We start from the raw sequence: 19,330 nt of genomic DNA on the forward strand, positions 1-19,330 counted from the left end.
ATAGCTGAACTAACTTTTAAAACAGTATTTTAACTATAAGTTCAGTTCAGTCGGTCAGTTGTGTCTGCCACTTTGCGACCCCATGGACTGCAGCACACCAGGCTTCCCCGTCCACCACCAACTCCCAGAGCTATAAAGCTATATAAAGCTAAAGACAAAATGAGTGTATCCAACAGTGTACTAAGTTGGGTAAATTTGTTTTTCACAGTTTGTGTATTAGCCACTCAATTGTGTCCAAGTCTTTGCAAACCCATGGATTGTAGCCCAGCAGACTCCTCTGATGGGATTTTCCAGGCAAGAATACTGGAGTGGGTTGCCATGCTCTTCTCCAGGGGATCTTCCTGACCCAGGGATCAAACCCAGTTCTCACGCATTGCAGGCAGATTCTTTACTGTTGAGCGACCTGGGACGTCCCAAATTAAGTGTGCTATGACATTACCCAGGCAGATTCTCAAACATTCATACTGGAGTGGGTAGTCTTTCCCTTCCCCAGGGTATCTTCCCAATCTAAGGATCCAACCCAGGTCTCCTGCATTGCAGGCAGAAGCCCAAGAATACTGAAAGGATAGGCTTTCTCCATAGCATCTTCCCCACCCAGGAATTGAACCGGGGTCTCCTGCATTGCAGGCAGATTTTTTACCAGCTGAGAATCTGCCTGCTATGCAAGAAAACTGGATTCGATCCCTGGGTTGGGAAGATCTGCTGGAGAAGGGAAAGCCTACCCACTCCAGTATTCTGGCCTGGAGAATTCCACAAACTGTATAGTCCATGCTGTTGCAAAGAGTTGGACACAACTGAGTGACTTTCACATGCTATGGGTTAGCAATTGTTCAACCCTAGGTTTGAACAAACAAGTAGATAAATAAATTATCGATAATGAAGGCCAGGTACCTCACTGTTGGATAAAGATAATGTCACACCATTAACAATAGGCAATACCTGGAACCAGATCTTAGTTTCTAGATACTATTTTCATGTCTATATATTTTAATTTTTAATATCACCCTACTTTATAAATGGAAGGTTTTCAGGCAATAACTGTATTCATTTATTTCTCAAATTATCTTTAAATTATTCGACATTTAAATGTCAAATTAAACATTTAGTAGTGCAGTGCATATACTCAACTGTAATGAACATCTATGACCCAATACCCACATGCACAGTGAAAGAAACTGCGCTGAGACGGAAACTGCTTTCTGGCCAATAATTGTAAAATACTGTCAATTGTATCATGTATCCTCATTTCAGAGGTGAAAATACAAACTAAAAATGTAATTTAGAATGAACGAAATGCTGCAAATATAAAATTCTTGAGATATACTAGTCATTTAAGTCTGGATGGATCACCATCTTAACCTTTCTTCCTTCTTTTTGCTCAAGACTAAAAAGCCTTACCTAATTTCACATTTTAATTATATTTTATAGTTATACATTATATATTATACATTATAATTTTATACCCCCACTGCAACTCCTTTACCTCACTACACATTGCTGACCAAAAAAAAACTTGATAGAATAACTGTCAACCAACATAAATATATATCCAAAGATATCCTCTTTTCCTAACAACTGAAACATTGATAAACATGAAGAAATACATGTCAAGGTAGACTAAAATAAAATTGTATGAATTAGTAATTTGGTAATTCAGTATGCTGTCTCAGCAGTAAAGAATTTGCCTACCAGTTCAGGAGTCTCAGGAAATGCAGGTTCGATCCCTGGATCAGGAAGATCTCCTGGAAGAGAAAATGGCAACCCACTCCGTATTATTGCCTCGGAAATCCTATAGACAAAGGAGCCCAGCGGGCTTCTGTCCAAATGTCTCAAACAGTAGGGTAAGACTGCGTGCGAGCAACATATGTTGAGATTACCTGTGCACATATATTCACATAGGGCTTCCTTGGTGTCTCAGAAGGCAAAGAATCTGCCTCGAATGCAGGATATCAGTTCCTGGGTAAGGAAGATCCCCTGGAGAAGGGAAGGGCAACCCACTCCAGTATTCTTGCCTGAAGAATCCCATGGACAGGGGAGCCTGGTGGGCTACAATCCATGGGGTCACAGTGTCAGACACAACTGGGTGACTGACACACACATAGGAACATGCACACCCACAGGTAGTTTACATGACAATTAAATCAGTTTCAGAGAAGGCAATGGCACCCCACTCCAGTACTCTTGCCTGGAAAATCCCATGGATGGAGGAGCCTGGTAGGCTGCAGTCCATGGGGTCGCTAGGAGTCGGACACGACTGAGACACTTCACCTTCACTTTTCTCTTCCATGCATTGGAGGAGGAAATGGCAACCCACTCCAGTGTTCTTGCCTGGAGAATCCAAGGAATGGGGGAGCCTGGTAGGCTGCCATCTATGGGGTCACACAGAGTTGGACACGACTGAAGCAACTTAGCAGTAGCAGTAAGTCAGTTTTAATATTGGAAGATATCATGAGATGCTCAAAATTTAAGCCTTTTAAATCAGTTTAACCTAGATTCTAAATTGTTCCCATTCATTTAAAATATTTCCTTAAACCCCTATCATTAAATTCCTTCTCTGTTAAATTGCTTTAAAGTCTAATGTATTTTATTTTTATTCATGCTATAAAATATAAAACTTTCAACATGGAATCTTTTGGGGTTCAACTTGATTTTAGTACATAATGTTCTCACATTGGATGAGGAGTTAATTAATAGTTTGTGGCACATTTCCATCACAAATTCTAAGAATGATGTACTTGATTGAATGGCAATTTATAATCTTATACAAAAGTACACAATTTCAACTGGAAGTAAGTCTCACCACATATTGTTCCTTTCCATTATCAACAAATGACTACAGGATGAACAAATGATTACTTGGCAGTCATTTCATTCTAAGAAAAAAGAAATCTTTTGAAAATATTTTAAGAACCATAGAATTAAAACAAAATTATGGTTTATGCTTATGTACACACTTTTGATTTTTTGCAGCCTAATTACTGATCTCCTCAACCACTCTTTCTCTTTCATATATGTTATTTCCCTAGAAGAAGGTGTTTCTAAAAATCAAATAGTCTGTCTTTAGGTAGAAAATAAGATTTGGAAATGTTTGTATGTGATAGAATACTGCAATCATCTTTGTTCAGTTCAGTTCAGTCTCTCAGTCATGCCCAACTCTTTGCGACCCCATGAATCGCAGCACGCCAGGCCTCCCTGTCCATCACAAACTCCCGAAGTTCACTCAGACTCAAGTCCATCGAGTCAGTGATGCCATCCAGCCATCTCATCCTCTGTCGTCCCCTTCTTCTCCTGCCCTCAATCCCTCCCAGCATCAGAGTCTTCTCCAATGAGTCAGCTCTTCGCATGAGGTGGCCAAAGTACTGGAGTTTCAGCTTCAGCATCATTCCCTCCAAAGAAATCCCAGGGCTGATCTCTTTCAGAATGGACTGGTTGGATCTCCTTGCAGTCCAAGGGACTCTCAAGAGTCTTCTCCAACACCACACTTCAAAAGCATCAATTCTTCGGCACTCAGCCTTCTTCACAGTCCAACTCTTACATCCGTATATGACCACAGGAAAAACCACAGCCTTGACTAGACGGACCTTTGTTGGCAAAGTAATGTCTCTGCTTTTCAATATGCTATCTAGGTTGGTCGTAACTTTCCTTCCAAGGAGTAAGCATCTTTTAATTTCATGGCTGCAATCACCATCTGCAGTTATTTTGAAGCCCCCACAAAATTAAGTCTTACACTGTTTCCACTGTTTCCCCATCTATTTCCCATAAAGTGATGGGACCAGATGCCATGATCTTCGTTTTCTGAATGTTGAGCTTTAAGCCAACTTTTTCACTTTTCAATTTCACTTTCATCAAGAGGCTTTTGAGTTCCTCTTCACTTTCTGCCATAAGGGTGGTGTCACCTGTATATCTGAGGTTATTGATATTTCTCCCGGCAATCTTGATTTCAGCTTGTGTTTCTTCCAGCCCAGCGTTTCTCATGATGTACTCTGCATATGAGTTAAATAAACAGGGTGACAATATACAGCCTTCACGTACTCCTTTTCCTATGTGGAACCAGTCTGTTGTTCCATGTCCAGTTCTAACTGTTGCTTCCTGACCTGCATACAGATTTCTCAAGAGGCAGATCAGGTGGTCTGGTATTCCCGTCTCTTTCAGAATTTTCCAGTTTATTGTGGTCCACTGGAGAAGGGAATGGTAAACCACTTCAGTATTCTTGCTTTGAGAACCCCATGAACAGTATGAAAAGGCAAAATGATAGGATACTGAAAGAGGAACTCCCCAGGTCAGTAGGTGCCCAATATGCTACTGGAGATCAGTGGAGAAATAACTCCAGAAAGAATGAAGAGATGGAGCCAAAGCAAAAAGAATACCCAGCTGTGGATGTGACTGGTGATAGAAGCAAGGTCCGATGCTGTAAAGAGCAATATTGCATAGGAACCTGGAATGTCAGGTCCATGAATCAAGGCAAATTGGAAGTGGTCAAACAAGAGATGGCAAGAGTGAATGTTGACATTCTAGGAATCAGCAAACTGAAATGGACTGGAATGGGTGAATTTAACTCAGATGACCATTATATCTACTACTGCAGGCAGGAATCCCTCAGAAGAAATGGAGTAGCCATCATGGTCAACAAAAGAGTCCAAAATGCAGTACTTGGATGCAATCTCAAAAATGACAGAATGATCTCTGTTTGTTTCCAAGGCAAACCATTCAATATCACAGTAATCCAAGTCCATGCCCCAACCAGTAATGCTGAAGAAGCTGAAGTTGAACGGTTCTATGAAGACCTCCAAGACCTTTTAGAACTAACACCCAAAAAGATGTCCTTTTCATTATAGGGGACTGGAATGCAAAAGTAGGAAGTCAAGAAACACCTGGAGTAACAGGAAAATTTGGCCTTGGAGTACGGAATGAAGCAGGGCAAAGACTAATAGAGTTTTGCCAAGAAAATGCACTGGTCATAAAAACACCCTCTTCCAACAACACAAGAGAAGACTCTACACATGGACATCACCAGATGGTCAACACCGAAATCAGATTGATTATGTTCTTTGCAGCCAAAGAGGAGAAGCTGTATACAGTCAACAAAAATAAGACCAGGAGCTGACTGTGGCTCAGATCATGAACTCCTTATTACCAAATTCAGACTTAAATTGAAAAAAGTAGGGAAAATCACTAGACCATTCAGGTATGACCTAAATTAAATCCATTATGATTATACAGTGGAAGTGAAATAGATTTAAGGGTCTAGATCTGATAGATAGAGTGCCTGATGAACTATGGAATGAGGTTCGTGACATCATCTTTGTAAGTGTATAGAATAACTTATTATCAGGGTAAAAAATAAAACAATTCTAATCAATTTAGTGGTGGTAGGGTACAGAACAAACACATACTTTGGTAGCAAGAGCCCCCACTTATATTTCCATGTGATTTATAGCCCTATGGTCTTCAACATGTTATTTAACTTTTTAAATTTCCTAATGTATAAAATAGGACAAAAATAGTAACACACCACAGCATTGTTGTGATCATTATGCTCACATTTAAAGTTCCTAATAATGCTAAATGAGTGATAGTTCATGGATTCAAATTACTCATAATTCATAGAAATAAAAGGATTTCTTTTCCCATTTGCCTGTAAGCATTTCCATGAAAGATTAAAATAGACATAAAGAACAAACATATGGACACATGGTGAAAAGGAAGGAAAGGGTAGGTGGGATGGATTGGGATTAACATATACACATTATTATGTATAAAATAGATAACTAATAAGAACATCCTGTATAGCACAAGGAACCCTTCTCAGTGTTCTGTGGTGACCTAAATGGGAGAGAAATCTAGAAAAGAGAGGATATATGTACACATATAACTGAATTATTCTACTGTACAGCAAGAAACCAATACACCATTGTGAAGCAACTATATCCCAATGATTTTTTTAAAAAGACTTATTTGCAAATTATATATACACTGTGCAGTTTTCATTGAGTTCTATTTTATTCTAATATTTAACTCTTCAAGTATAGTCTGTTGTTCCAATGAATATAAGAGCTCCTTAACAGCAGCTACTGCTGCTGCTAAGTTGCTTCAGTCGTGTCTGACTCTGTGCGACCCCATAGATGGCAGCCTACCAGGCTCCCCCATCCCTGGGATTCTCCAGGCAAGAACACTGGAGTGGGTTGCCATTTCCTTCTCCAGTGCATGAAAGTGAAAAGTGAAAGTGAAGTTTCTCAGTGGTGTCTGACTCTAGCGACCCCATGGACTGCAGCCTACCAGGCTCCTCCGTCCATGGGATTTTCAAGGCAAAAGTACTGGAGTGGGGTGCCACTGCCTTCTCCGCCTTAACAGCAGGGCCACTCTTTAATATTCTTGCCCACCCTGGCACCAGTCTTTTTGATAAAAGTCCTGAAGGATGTAAAAAATATATTCTAATAAAAGCCAAAACAAAACAAAAAAAAAAAAAAAAGCATACCTGAAGTTTTACAACCAGTTGAGATTTTAGACTGGCATACAAAATTTTTCCATATTACCATTATTTACCATTATTTTTGCATTTAGGTGGTTGTATTTCCCTTAGAAAATGAAGAACAACCTTTCCTGCCAAGTTTGCGATGGCTTTCCTGCACTGAAAACATGTTCTTTCATTAGAAACCCACCAGAGCCACAACAGGTACATGGATGGAGAGAGATCTCAGATCTCAGAAACAGGTACACAACTGTAACAAATTAGAGTGTATTTGAAGTAGATGTTTATGTCACGTGTAAACTATAGACAACTTTTGACTAAGGAGCCAATAATGCTCTGCAATGAGAGATAAGAGCCACGGCATATGGAAGCAATTATTTTGCTGCCAAATGCAGGAACAGAGATCAGTGAACAAGTAAAATTTTGACAAGAGATAAAAAAGGAAAATACAGTAAAACAAGTATATTAATTACCCCCAACAAAAAATTTCATCCACATTTACTAAGAAAAGATGTAAAATTAAAATAACATTTGCAGTTTCTTTTATATACAAATAATTGTGCATTTCACTCTTCTCTGAGTTAAGTCATTCTCAAGTTTACCTGTTGTTTTATTTATAAAGTTTTGGGTTAAATTTCACTGAGTGCATTTTTTTAAAACTACTTACTAAATCACATGAAAAGTGGACCCCAAACGATAGGGTAAGAATCTAGGTTTTTTGGAATGACAAATCAGGCAAGCGGCATTTCATGTAGAATTTTCTTTCTCTTGTTTGGCTACCTAATATACAACACAAATATGTGACATTGCTTATTGAAAGTGGTTCTGTTTTATTGAATTTAATAATTTATACACAAACCAAACCAGTCACATAAAGCCATTCCTTTTCCCTTTCATTTTACAACACTATTCTGTTTATGTTTTATAAGCATGTGCATAGATTATGCCCCATTTTTATGAAAGGTCAACAGAGAATCATCTTGTCAGTGGAATTATGGACCATATTTCTACACATTTTTCTCTAAATCCTATTAAATTATATTTTGAATATAAAACACTGGCACTTAAAAACGACATTTAAAAAAATAAAACATATTTTAAAGGAATTCATAGCAGTATATAAAAACATGTATTAGTTTCCATGTATATAAGAAACTAATATGTTTCAAAACAGATGCCAAATTTAAGCCCACTTTTTCAAATATTTTGAATTGTTGAAAAGGGATTTCATTCAAAAAACAGGTCAAGCAAAAATCAGCTTCTATGAGCAGAAAGTCAGTTTGGTGAACTGTCAGTAAATCCCTAACAGCACAGAAGGAAAAAGCTATTTCACTGATGTATGTGAAAGAGCCTAAGCAGCTAAACTTAAGAACTAGGAGCAAAGGCTACAAGGCTTACATTTGGAAAACACACACACACACAATACAAAGAACCCACATATTTTACTATGCAGCAAAATGATGCCAAAACCTTTTTGCTTTAGAAACACTCCCGAGAACTGAGGAGATACACAGCCAAAAGTCCTCCCAGTTTAATCTGAGATTTCATTTGACACTTTAAATCAGTAAATGTTAGAGCCTGCAGAACTTTAAAGAGTATGTCATCCAACCTCCTCGTTTTATAATAAAAAGCTCACTGGATTTGGAGTCCAAACACCTGAGTTAATTTCCTAAACAATATTTAATGGTCAAGTTTCCTTAAGCATGCCATGTAACCTCTGAGCCTCATTCTCTGTCTACAAAACAGGCAAAATGATATCTACATTGCAGGTTTGTAAGGATAATTGTGTTCGTTTTTCACTGCTGCTGTAACAAATTACTGCAAACTTGGTGGCTTAAAACAAACTTACTGTCTTATAATTCTGAGACCGGAAGTCTGAAAAAGGGTCACAGTAGGCTAAAATCAAGTTATTTGCAGGTCTGAATTCCTTTTGGTGATTCTAGGGGAGCGCCGCCTTACCTTCCCCAGCTTCTAGAGGCTGCCCGAATTTCTTGGCTCTTTGCTCCCTTCTTCCCACTCTGACACTGACTCTCCTGCCCCTCACTCTCTCTCGCTTCTAAGGACTTTTGCCTACACTGGGGCCACCTGGGTAAACCAGGATATTCTTCTTGTCTCTGGGTCAGCTAATCAGCTGCCTTAATTCTATCAGCAACCTTAATTCCCCCTTTCCACTAAACAACTTACAGGTTCTGGGTAGGACATGACCGTGTTTGAACAGGGGTTATTATTTTGCCTACCATTAAAAGTACTCAAATAATACATCACAAAGTATTTCATGTATGTAAACAAACTTTGTTAGGAGAAGTAGGGAAACAATGTTTAATGCTGTTAATCAGCTGAAGAACTCACCTTGGCCCCAGGTCTCCTAAAGACCTGACCAGAATGCTACACACCACAAGATGCCCATCTTGCAGAAAGTACATAAAGGCAAGACCACAAACTTGGCTTAGATTTAGTAACAGACACCAGACACACGTCTGCTGTCAATACTGGAGAGACAGACAGTTAATTGTAGGGAATCATGGCTTTCTGGAGAAGAAATTTGTGACTATAAGTTGCCATGGGAACCATTGCTGGGGGTGGAAAAACCTAAACTCTAATTGACAAATAGCTGGAGGCTGAGTGCAGACAGCTCCGATGGTTAAGAACTGCAAGGGGACTCAGCTATGCGGGTCCCACATTGCTGTGATATTCACCTAGAGAGCTCAACCAGATTCCAACAGTAAACATCAGAGAAAAATGCCTTCTTGCTTCCTTTCAGAAGAGGTAAAAAGAAACCCTTTTGAAATAGTCCAGAGAACTCTGTTCCTCTTAACAAAGGACTGCCCTCAGCAGAAACTAATTAACCAGAGCCTAACCTGCAGAAACTAATCAACCAAAGCCTTACCTGCTGGAGTATTATCAGAGTCTACCTGACCTAAGAAAAGGGAATATCAAACTCCAGTTGGCTTTAGCATTCCACCTGGAAGATGGGAAATATTCAGTTCCAGCCCACACTAGCCATCTTGTTCCACCTAAGTGGGCAGAAAAAACTGACAAACACTTCTGAAGTTCACAGTCCAGGGGCAAAGGCTTACCAAAAGCCTGAGACCTAATCTTAGAACTACAGAGTAAGTTTCCTGCAGTCACACCTCATCACCACATAATTAAGGCCTATTTACAGCAAGGCCTTTTAGTTAGTATATCATGTTCAGCTATTAAAAAAAAAAAATTACAAGATATACCAAAAGACAAAAACACAATTTGAAGAGACAGAGCAAGGGTCAGAACCATACATGGCAGGGATGTTGAAATTATCAGGCCAGGAATTTAAAACATCTGTGATTAATATGCTAGTGGATCTAATGGATAAAGAAGAGAACAGATGGATAATGTTAAGTAAAGAGATGGAAATTGTAAGAAAGAACCAAACCAAATGCTAGATGAAGATCACCATACAGAGAGGAAAATTACATTTGATGGGCTTATTGGTAGACTGGACAGGCTGAGAACATATCAATAGAACCCTCAAAAAAAGAAAAGCATTTGTTTATTTTTGTTTTTATTGTCATTACTCTAGTAGGTGGGTCAAAATAGATCCTGCTGTGCTTTCTGTCAATAGCTATTTCACTTCATTGTACAGCAGAAACTAACACAATGCTGTAAAGGAACTATATCCCAATTTAAAAAAAAAAAGAAAAGAAAAAAGACAGAATATCCGAGGACTATGGGACAAATACAAAAGATAACACATGCAGAATGGGAATACCAGAGCAGAAAAAAAGAGAGAAAAGGATAGAAGAACTCTTTGAAACATAATGACAGAATTTTCCCAAATTAATTTCAGGCACTAAACCGTAGATCCAGGAAGCTGATGGAATATCATATATGGTAAGTCCCAATAAAGCTAAGTCTGCTGCTGCTGCTGCTGCTAAGTTGCTTCAGTCGTGTCCGACTCTGTGTGACCCCATAGATGGCAGCCCACCAGGCTCCCCCGTCCCTGGGATTCTCCAGGCAAGAACACTGGAGTGGGTTATCATTTCCTTCTCCAATGCATGAAAGTGAAAGTGAAGTCTCTCAGTCGTGTCCGACTCTTTGCGACCCCATGGACTGCAGCCTACCAGGCTCCTCCATCCATAGGATTTTCCAGGCAAGAGTACTGGAGTGGGTTGCCATTACCTTCGTCTAGGGTTATTATTTTCACACTACAGAAGATAAAAGTCAAAGAAAAAACTCTTGAGAAGTGTTAGAGGAAACAACACCTTACTGATAGAGGAAAAAAGAAAAAATTATATCTGACTTCTCCTCAGAAAACATATCAGTAATAAAGTGGAGTGAAACATTTAAAGTGCTGAGAGAAAAAAATCCACCGGCATAGAATCCTTTACCCTGCAAACTATCTTTCAAAAGTGAAGAAATTAACACTTTGTCAGACAAACAAAAAGTATTGCCAGTCAACCTGCCTTGAAAGAAATGATAAAAGAAGTTCTTTAGAGAGAGGGAAAGTTATATAGGTCAAAATAACAGATCTACATAGAGAAAGGAGGAGTACCAAAGATGGAATGTTGTGCTGTGCTTAGTCACTCAGTCACGTACAACTCTGTGAACCCATGGACTGTAGCCTGCCAGGCTCCTCTGTTCACAGGGCATTCTCCCAGCAAGAATCCTGGAGTGAGTTGTCATGCCCTCCTCCAGGGGATCTTTCCAATTCAGGGATTGAACCCAGATCTCCCACATTGCAAGCAGATTCTTTACTGTCTGAGCCACCAGGGAAGCCCAAAGATGAAATAAGTGAAGATAAAATAAAAAGGTTTTATTTTTGTTGTTCTTAATTGATCTGAGAAATAAGTTTGTTCAAAAGAATAGCAAAAATGTATTTGATTTTATATTATAAATGTACATATACACATATATAAGTGAAATGAATGACAGCAATGATATAAGGGATGGAAGGAAGAATTAAAATTATTTTTCTATTATAATGTACCTCACACAACTTGTGAAATCATACAGTATAATATAAAAGTGGCGTTGAATTGGTTTTAAGTCAACATTGAAAACTCGAGGGCAACCACTAAAAGGGGAGAAAAAAGGATTGATAAGCTAAGTGTGATTCTGTGAAACTAATACTCATCAAGGATGCTGGATGGTGAGCTGTAGTACAAAAATAGAAAAAGAGAGAAATTGATTACTCACAAGTGTTGGAAGAAGTACCTGGCAAATCTTGAAGGATCACACAGAGAAGTCAATACAGAGTGCAGACAGAGGGAGAGGCAGACTAGGACACATGCAGTCAGATAGGAGGAGTTTCCTCTTATTCAACCTTTTGATTCTAGTCAAGTCTTTAGTTGATTGGATGAGACCCACACATATTAGGGAGGGCAATCTGCTTTACTCAGTCTATGAATTAAAATGGTAATTTCATTTCATCCAGAAGCATCCGCACAGATGTACATTCCCAGAATAATGTTTAAACCAATTGTCTGGGCACCCATGGCCTCGTCAAGTAGACACCTAAAATTACCCATCACAGGGATCTCCTGCCCACACTAGGGAAAGAAAATCTGAAGATTGTGCTAAGAAACCACAGCAAATGATTTCACCAACTGATTTTTTTTTTTCATCTTAGTTTTTAGGATGATGACTACTACAGAGAAACCTGTTATCTATAGCTTATATTTAAATTCTATAATGTCAAAGAGAAACTGTACTGAACTGTACTGTTAAAAATGGTAAAAAAAAAAAAAAAAAAAGACTTTAAACCAAAACAATATTGTAAAGTAATTAGCCTCCAATTAAAATAAATTTATATTAAAAAAAGAATATTATAATATGGGCCAAGATTATTGCAATAGAGATGAAAGATTGAACTCAAGGTGAAGAGTTTTTAAGCACTAATATAAGCTAGTGGAAAAGTCCTAGAAGACATGAGAAGGCAGGTTGATCAATGTGATTAGTCCATCTCTGCTGATTCATACTTATAGAAATTAGGCTCCTACCTTCCTACAGAAACTGGGAGACAGGCATTCTATCCTTCTTGGTAATTATATTTCAAAGAAATAGCTCTCAAATTTTAGAGAAAAACATTCCTGGGATGTAAAATTTGTAAGAGGCTGGGAGAAAATTTACATCTCAAAAAGGCAGAAAAAAAATTTACAATTCCAAGTTTTCTAAAGTACACCTTCTAAGAAAAAGGTGGTCAGGGGCCTACAATCCGGATGAAACCTATATAAATTAGAGGGAAATACTAAGGACATGGTGGCTCAGCTAATAAAGAATCCACCTGCAATGAAAGAGACCTGGGTTCAATCCCTGGGTTGGGAAGATCCCCTGGAGAAGGGAAAGGCTTCCCACTCCAGTATTCTGGCCTGGAGAATTCCATGGACTGTATAGTCCGTGGGGCGCAAAGAGTCAGACATGACTGAGTGACTTTCCCTTTCACTTTTTTAAGGAAATCTTGGTCAATACCAAAATTTAAACCTCTTTAGGTTATCACTGAAAGAAAAAAACTGGGGCTTGGTATATCATTGCTAAATGCATAATTGCAGGACTATTTGTAAAAACTAGGCACTTTTATACTTTTTCACTGACAAATATTTAAAATTTGCGTGCTATATGTTAATCAATGGTAGTATATAATCACTGCACTGTGCTTTGAATAGATATGAGATATTACTAATTAGCTGAAGTAAGTGATACTTGGATTACTAGGTAATAACAGTGAGATTACTAGCATCCAGGGGACTTCTACAGCTACAAGCAGATGGAAAAGTTTTTAATGCACATTGAGTAAAATTGCAGACAAATGTTTACCTATTCCCTCTTGTTCTTGCTTCTTCTTTACTATTGCACTTGCTTTTGCAAATATTGTCTCCAGAAAAACTACATACTCACTGTTAATATTTCCATTTATATTCTTAAAATTAGAAATAGCAGGTAAATTAAATGTATTTCACTCTAAGCATTTTCTTTTTTAAATTTAAATATATGCGATGATTCTAAGAAACAAATCTAGGAGGTAAGTATTTTTTATTCAACAGTATATTATATAATATATACAATAGTATCAGTTCAGTTCAGTTCAGTCATTCAGTCATGTCTGACTCTTTGCGACCCCATGAATCACAGCACGCCAAGCCTCCCTGTCCATCACAAACTCCTGGAGTTCACTCAGACTCACATCTTCGAGTCAGTAATGCCATCCAGCCATCTCATCCTCTGTCATCCCTTTCTCCTCCTCTGTCGTCCCCTTCTCCTCCTGCCCCCAATATTTCCCAGCATCAGGGTCTTTTCCAATGAGTCAACTCTTTGCCTGAGGTGGCCAAAGTACTGGAGTTTCAGCTTTAGCATCATTCCTTCCAAAGAAATCCCAGGGCTGATCTCCTCCAGAATGGACTGGTTGGATCTCCTTGCAGTCCAAGGGACTCTCAAGAGTCTTCTCCAACACCACAATTCAAAAGCATCAATTCTTCGGCATTCAGCCTTCTTCACAGTCAACTCTCACATCCATACATGACCACAGGAAAAACCATAGCCTTGACTAGACGGACCTTTGTTGGCAAAGTAATGTCTCTGCTTTTGAATATGCTGTCTAGGTTGGTCATAACTTTCCTTCCAAGGAGTAAGCGTCTTTTGATTTCATGGCTGCAGTCACCATCTGCAGTGGTTTTGGAGCCCAAAAAAATAAAGTCTGACACTGTTTCCACTGTTTCCCCATCTATTTCCCATGAAGTGATGGGACCGGATGCCATGCTCTTCGTTTTCTGAATGTTGAGCTTTAAGCCAACTTTTTCACTCTCCACTTTCACTTTCATTAAGAGGCTTTTTAGTTCCTCTTCACTTTCTGCCATAAGGGTAGTGTCATCTGCATATCTAAGGTTATTGATATTTCTCCCGGCAATCTTGATTCCAGCTTGTGTTTCTTCCAGTCCAGCATTTCTCATTATGTACTCTGCATATAAGTTAAAAAAGCAGGGTGACAATATACAGCCTTGATGTACTTCTTTCCCTATTTGGAACCAGCCTGTTGTTCCATGTCCAGTTCTAACTGTCACTTCCTGACTTGCACACAAATTTCTCAAGAGGCAGGTCAGGTGGTCTGGTATTCCCATCTCTTTCAGAATTTTCCACAGCTTATTGTGATCCACACAGTCAAAGGCTTTGGCATAGTCAATAAAGCAAAACTAGATGTTTTTCTGGAACTCTCTTGCTTTTTCCATGATCCAGCAGATGTTGGTAATTTGATCTCTGGTTCCTCTGCCTTTTCTAAAACCAGCTTGAACATCAGGAAGTTCACGGTTCACGTATTGCTGAAGCCTGGCTTGGAGATATATAATAACATTAAGTTTCTTAAAATGTTAAATATTCATGGTCAGTCACTTCAGTCATACCAGACTCTTTGTGACCCTTTGGACTGTAGACCGCCATGCTCTCCTGCCCATGGGATTTTTCAGGCAAGAGTACTGGAGTTGGTTGCTATTTCCTCCTCCAGGAGACTCTTCCCAACCAGGGATCAAACCTATATCTCCTGTATCTCCTGGGCATTGCAGGGGATTTCTTTACCACTGAGTCACTGCGGAAGACCAAAATGTTAAATTACCATATAAATTATGCACTCTCTTTCATCTTTTTTTTTGTCTTGTCCAGAAATATTCTAGTTTATTTCTCCAGTTGGCAATACTTTAGCTCATATCCACTGACCAACTTTAATTATACTTCCATTCCCATTTCTTTCACTGAGTAATTTATTCATTTTTCAACAAATACTTATTGAACACCAGGACATATCAGGCATTGTGATAATTACTGAAAATAGAGAAATTAAGAACACTCACTGAGTACTCATTATAGTTTTCAAATAATTACCTTCTGGGAGATTTTTTTAATGTAATATAATCACAGAAAGCAAAGTGACCAGACCTGAGGGAGATGAGGAAGTTTTCACAGAAAAAGTGATATTTGATTCAATTTAAAACAGAGTGGTAGCTTCTTTTTAATCTTCTGGTATCCAGTGGGGGGGAATGTATTTTACTGAATAAATGCACAGCAGTAAATAAGGCTTCTTTTTTTTTTCCAGTTTGTGAGAGATACTTATTCAGGAGAATAAATGAGGGCTAGAAAAGATAAATTATACTAATATTCTACTAAATGTAAGCACAACATGTAGGCTTATATTTCTAAAGGTCTTATTGTAGAAAAATTATTTCTTCTAGCAATACAACAAAACAATATTTTTTAATGTACAAGTTTTTTGATAAAGGAAAAAAAATGCTCAACCTGCATATAATTCTTAAAAATTCTTACTTAGGCTCTTTTTCACACACAAAAATCATGGCATATTTTAATGACACTCAAGGGCAACAAAATCCAAATTAGTTCTGAAATCTTTTGTTAAAAATATTTCCAGAAATGTGCTGCTACTGCTTATTATGATGATTATTTTCATGTGATTACAAGATATTCATGTAAACACTGAGTGAGAAAATATCCACCTATCCAGCTAAACATTTTGTTTGTATAAATTATGCATTTTGAACATATCTTACATACAACACATATACTATTAGCATTAACTGAATTAATCAAAGTGAAAAAATATTAAGGAAGTTTAAAATATCCAGTGTGTAAAAACTCTAAAACTGGCTAGGAAGAAATATCAATGAATCATTAAAGAGAATAATAAATAGATTCTCAGATCTAAATGAAACTTGTTGACCATAAATGTAAACAAACAAACAAAAATTAATGAATAGAAAAGCAATGAGAAATGAGAAGAAATAAAGCAAATAGAAACAGGCAATCAAATAATCATCAAGTATTAAAATGGAAAAGCATGATACAAAATATGCATTACAACAGTTATCTCTACAAAGCACAATACTGAAAATAATTAACACTTTGACTAGATACAATACTAAATTATTCATAACTATTAAAGTCTGTTAGAGTGTATGACAGACTTTCTAGGCGTGCTTAGTCGCTCAGTCATGTCCGACTCTTTGCAACCCCATGGACTGTAGCCCTCCAGGCTCCTCTGTCCATGGGGATTCTCCAGGCAAGAAAACTGGAGTAGATTCCAATGTCCTCCTCCAGGGGATCTTCCCAACCCAGGTATCAAACCCAGATCTCCCTCATTGCAGGTGGATTCTTTACCGTCTGAGCCACCAAGGAAGCCCTAGTTAGCTACTTTATTATATAAAGGAAAAATTGTGAAAGCTGTAATATTTTTTTCTTTTAAATAGAACTTTGGCAAATGTATGTGAAATCATAAAGCTGTTAAAACCAATGAAATGGAATATGTCTCTGAAACTTCAGGGGAAAAAATCCCAGTAAACAGATAGCCATAACTTCAAATATCTGAGTTTTGCAGCATCAAGGAATAGTTTTATCCAACCATTAAATTATAATTCAAAAAATGTATGAGACTATTCACACATTTATCATTATTTCAGTAAGTTAAAGTATTCACATGGCAATGGGATAAGCTACTCCCTCAGCTAAATGCTGCCTGCTTTAAAAATGATCAAATTTAAAATCTTATTTTATGGGTCAATAAAAGATCATATACTAAATCAGGGCTCCCCTGGTGGCTCAGATGGTAAAGACTCTGCCTGCAGTGCAGGAAAAAGTGAAAATGAAAGTGTTAGTCACTCAGTCATGTCCGACTCTTTGGGACACCTTGGATTGCAGCCCGCCAGGCTCCTCTGTCCATGGGATTGTCCAGGCAAGAATACTGGAGTGGGTTGCCATTTCCTTCCCCAGGTGATCTTCCCAACCCAGGAATTGAACCCAGGTCTCCTGCATTGTAGGCGGATTTTTTTTACCACCTGAGCTACCATCAAACCCTGGGCTTAACAAATAAGACATAAAACATACAATAATTATTTAGTTTATAAAAGCCTTTTGACAGTTGTCATGAGTTAGGTAAAATTAAAAATAATTCATCAGCTTAACTTATAATGACTTTATCAACTTATTTTTCAGGCTGTTAAAGGTATATTTCTCTTGTACTAAAATTTTCTACAATAAGACTCCTGACTACTAATTTAAAGAGCATTAAGATAATCATTTAAGTTTTAATTTTAATACATTAGACTATTTATTGCTGTGATTATCCAGCCAAGAGCATATATAATAAACATTAGTTGTGATAGTAATAAATATTTGCAACTCTCTATAATTATACATATATAATATATAGGTATATGTGTACTATATAATAGCATAACATATATTAATATTATATAATATTAGTGGTATATACACATGTATAAATTGTCATTACTAATTATAATAATGATAATTATCACATAAACAATATCTTATACATACCTCATTATAGTATTGTATCATTTTATAATATATAAAATTATTTTAATGCTTGTTTGTTGTTTTTTAGTTGCTAAGTCATGTTCAACTCTTTGCAACCCCTTGGACTATAACCCATCAGGCCCCTCTGTCCATGGAATTCTCCAGGCAAGAATACTAGAGTGGGTTGCCATTTCCTTTTCCAGAGGATATTCCTGACAAGGGATCAAACCCACGTCTCCTACTACTAGTAATAACAGTAATAAATGAACCTGTATGAGGGATAAAGACAAAGTCTACAACTAGCAGCAGAAATTCTGGAATCACTTCAATGATGACTTAAATCTCCAATTTTGGGGCCTTGGTGCACAGGAGATTTTTTTGTGTCTATTATGCTCCAACAAAAAGCACAAAGAAAGGTAAATTAGCTTCTAAAATATTATTATGATTATCTGTTTGGAAATCAAACAAATCTACTTAATGTCAGTTTCAAAAAGAGTGAGTATGTTTTCACTTTAAATGATCTCAGAGTTATCAAGAGCTTTGCACTCAAGTATTATCTGACAGAAAAGTTTTGATTTCTAATATTAGTAAATTGTTCACCCTAAGTAATGAAAATGAACAGAATTAATTTTAAAAATGTCATTCTTTTAAATGAGGCATGAGTAGAAAATAAACCAAAAAGACACAATCTCCCACTACTTCCGGAATAGCAAAAAATAGCAAGACCACTTGTAAAGAGCCAGTATCTCATGGATGGGAACTAAGGAGAAAGGTATGACATGGATGAGGTGCACTCAGGGCTGGGATTTCTGGAAGACACACTGTCCTTCTTCAGATGTGTTGAGATCCTCAGGAATAATGATAGGTCCTGATTAAGTGGTGCAAAATAGATACTCTAAAGCAGTCAGCTGAGGACCACCACATCCTACCAGCACCTTTCTGAGGAAGATGCCTGGATTTTTAAGAAATAATATTTTCCCAAAACCAAGGATAGAGGCAATAGAGTATGAGCAATTTGTACCACTTTTCTCTTTTTCATTTTTATCCATAACTCTCAAATTAATAAGCCTCTTTTTTTTCTCTGTAGAGTTTGCTGCATGAAGAGTATATGATTTACTGAAAACATCTTGGGATATTGGATAAATGTATAACTGGTTCTCTTAAATCAATTAAAATGATATTGAATCTATTCTACAGTAGCATCTATAAGCTAATTAACATTTTTAGTCTCGGTTTCTTTAGGTATGAAATGGGAATATAAATTACATTTTCTTCCTGGGGTCATTATGAGGATTCAATGATATAAGGCTGAAGTCAGCAAACTTTTTTCACGAAAAGCTAGATAGTAAATACCTTCTACCATTGGGCTGTGTAGATTCAGTCTCAAAGCCTCAGAGCTGGTGCTATAGGATGAAAGCATTTACAGGCAATGTGCAAAAGAATGTGGGTGGCTGTGTTTCAATAATATATTATTTACAAAGATGGGAAACAGATGAGATGTGGAGTATAGACTGTAGTTTGCCGACCACTGCTATAATGTATGAAAAATGATTACCACAAGTCTTGTAACAA

General features: G+C 37.5%; 1 protein-coding gene across 47 annotated transcripts in view; it reads right to left on the reverse strand.

The window, feature by feature from the left end:
• LOC129633627 (craniofacial development protein 2-like) overlaps window positions 1-19,330 on the reverse strand; it is a 472,452-nt gene that overhangs the window by 200,619 nt on the left and 252,503 nt on the right. For 5 of the 47 annotated variants that reach the window (XR_008705176.1, XR_008705177.1, XR_008705179.1 and 2 more), the window contains exons 1-2: window positions 8,429-8,588; window positions 1,690-1,742 (exon numbers count right to left, since the gene is read on the reverse strand). The exons of 18 other annotated variants lie outside the window; for them this stretch is intronic. The gene's annotated coding sequence lies outside the window, so the exon portion shown is untranslated. Of the gene's footprint in view, window positions 1-1,689; window positions 1,743-8,318; window positions 8,621-8,818; window positions 9,601-11,644; window positions 11,740-19,330 lie in introns of those variants that run through there. 24 more of the 47 variants (XR_008705165.1, XR_008705163.1, XR_008705166.1 and 21 more) reach the window with 20 other exon arrangements.

This window comes from Bubalus kerabau, chromosome 19, assembly GCF_029407905.1.
Source record: "Bubalus kerabau isolate K-KA32 ecotype Philippines breed swamp buffalo chromosome 19, PCC_UOA_SB_1v2, whole genome shotgun sequence".
NCBI lineage: Eukaryota > Metazoa > Chordata > Mammalia > Artiodactyla > Bovidae > Bubalus > Bubalus kerabau.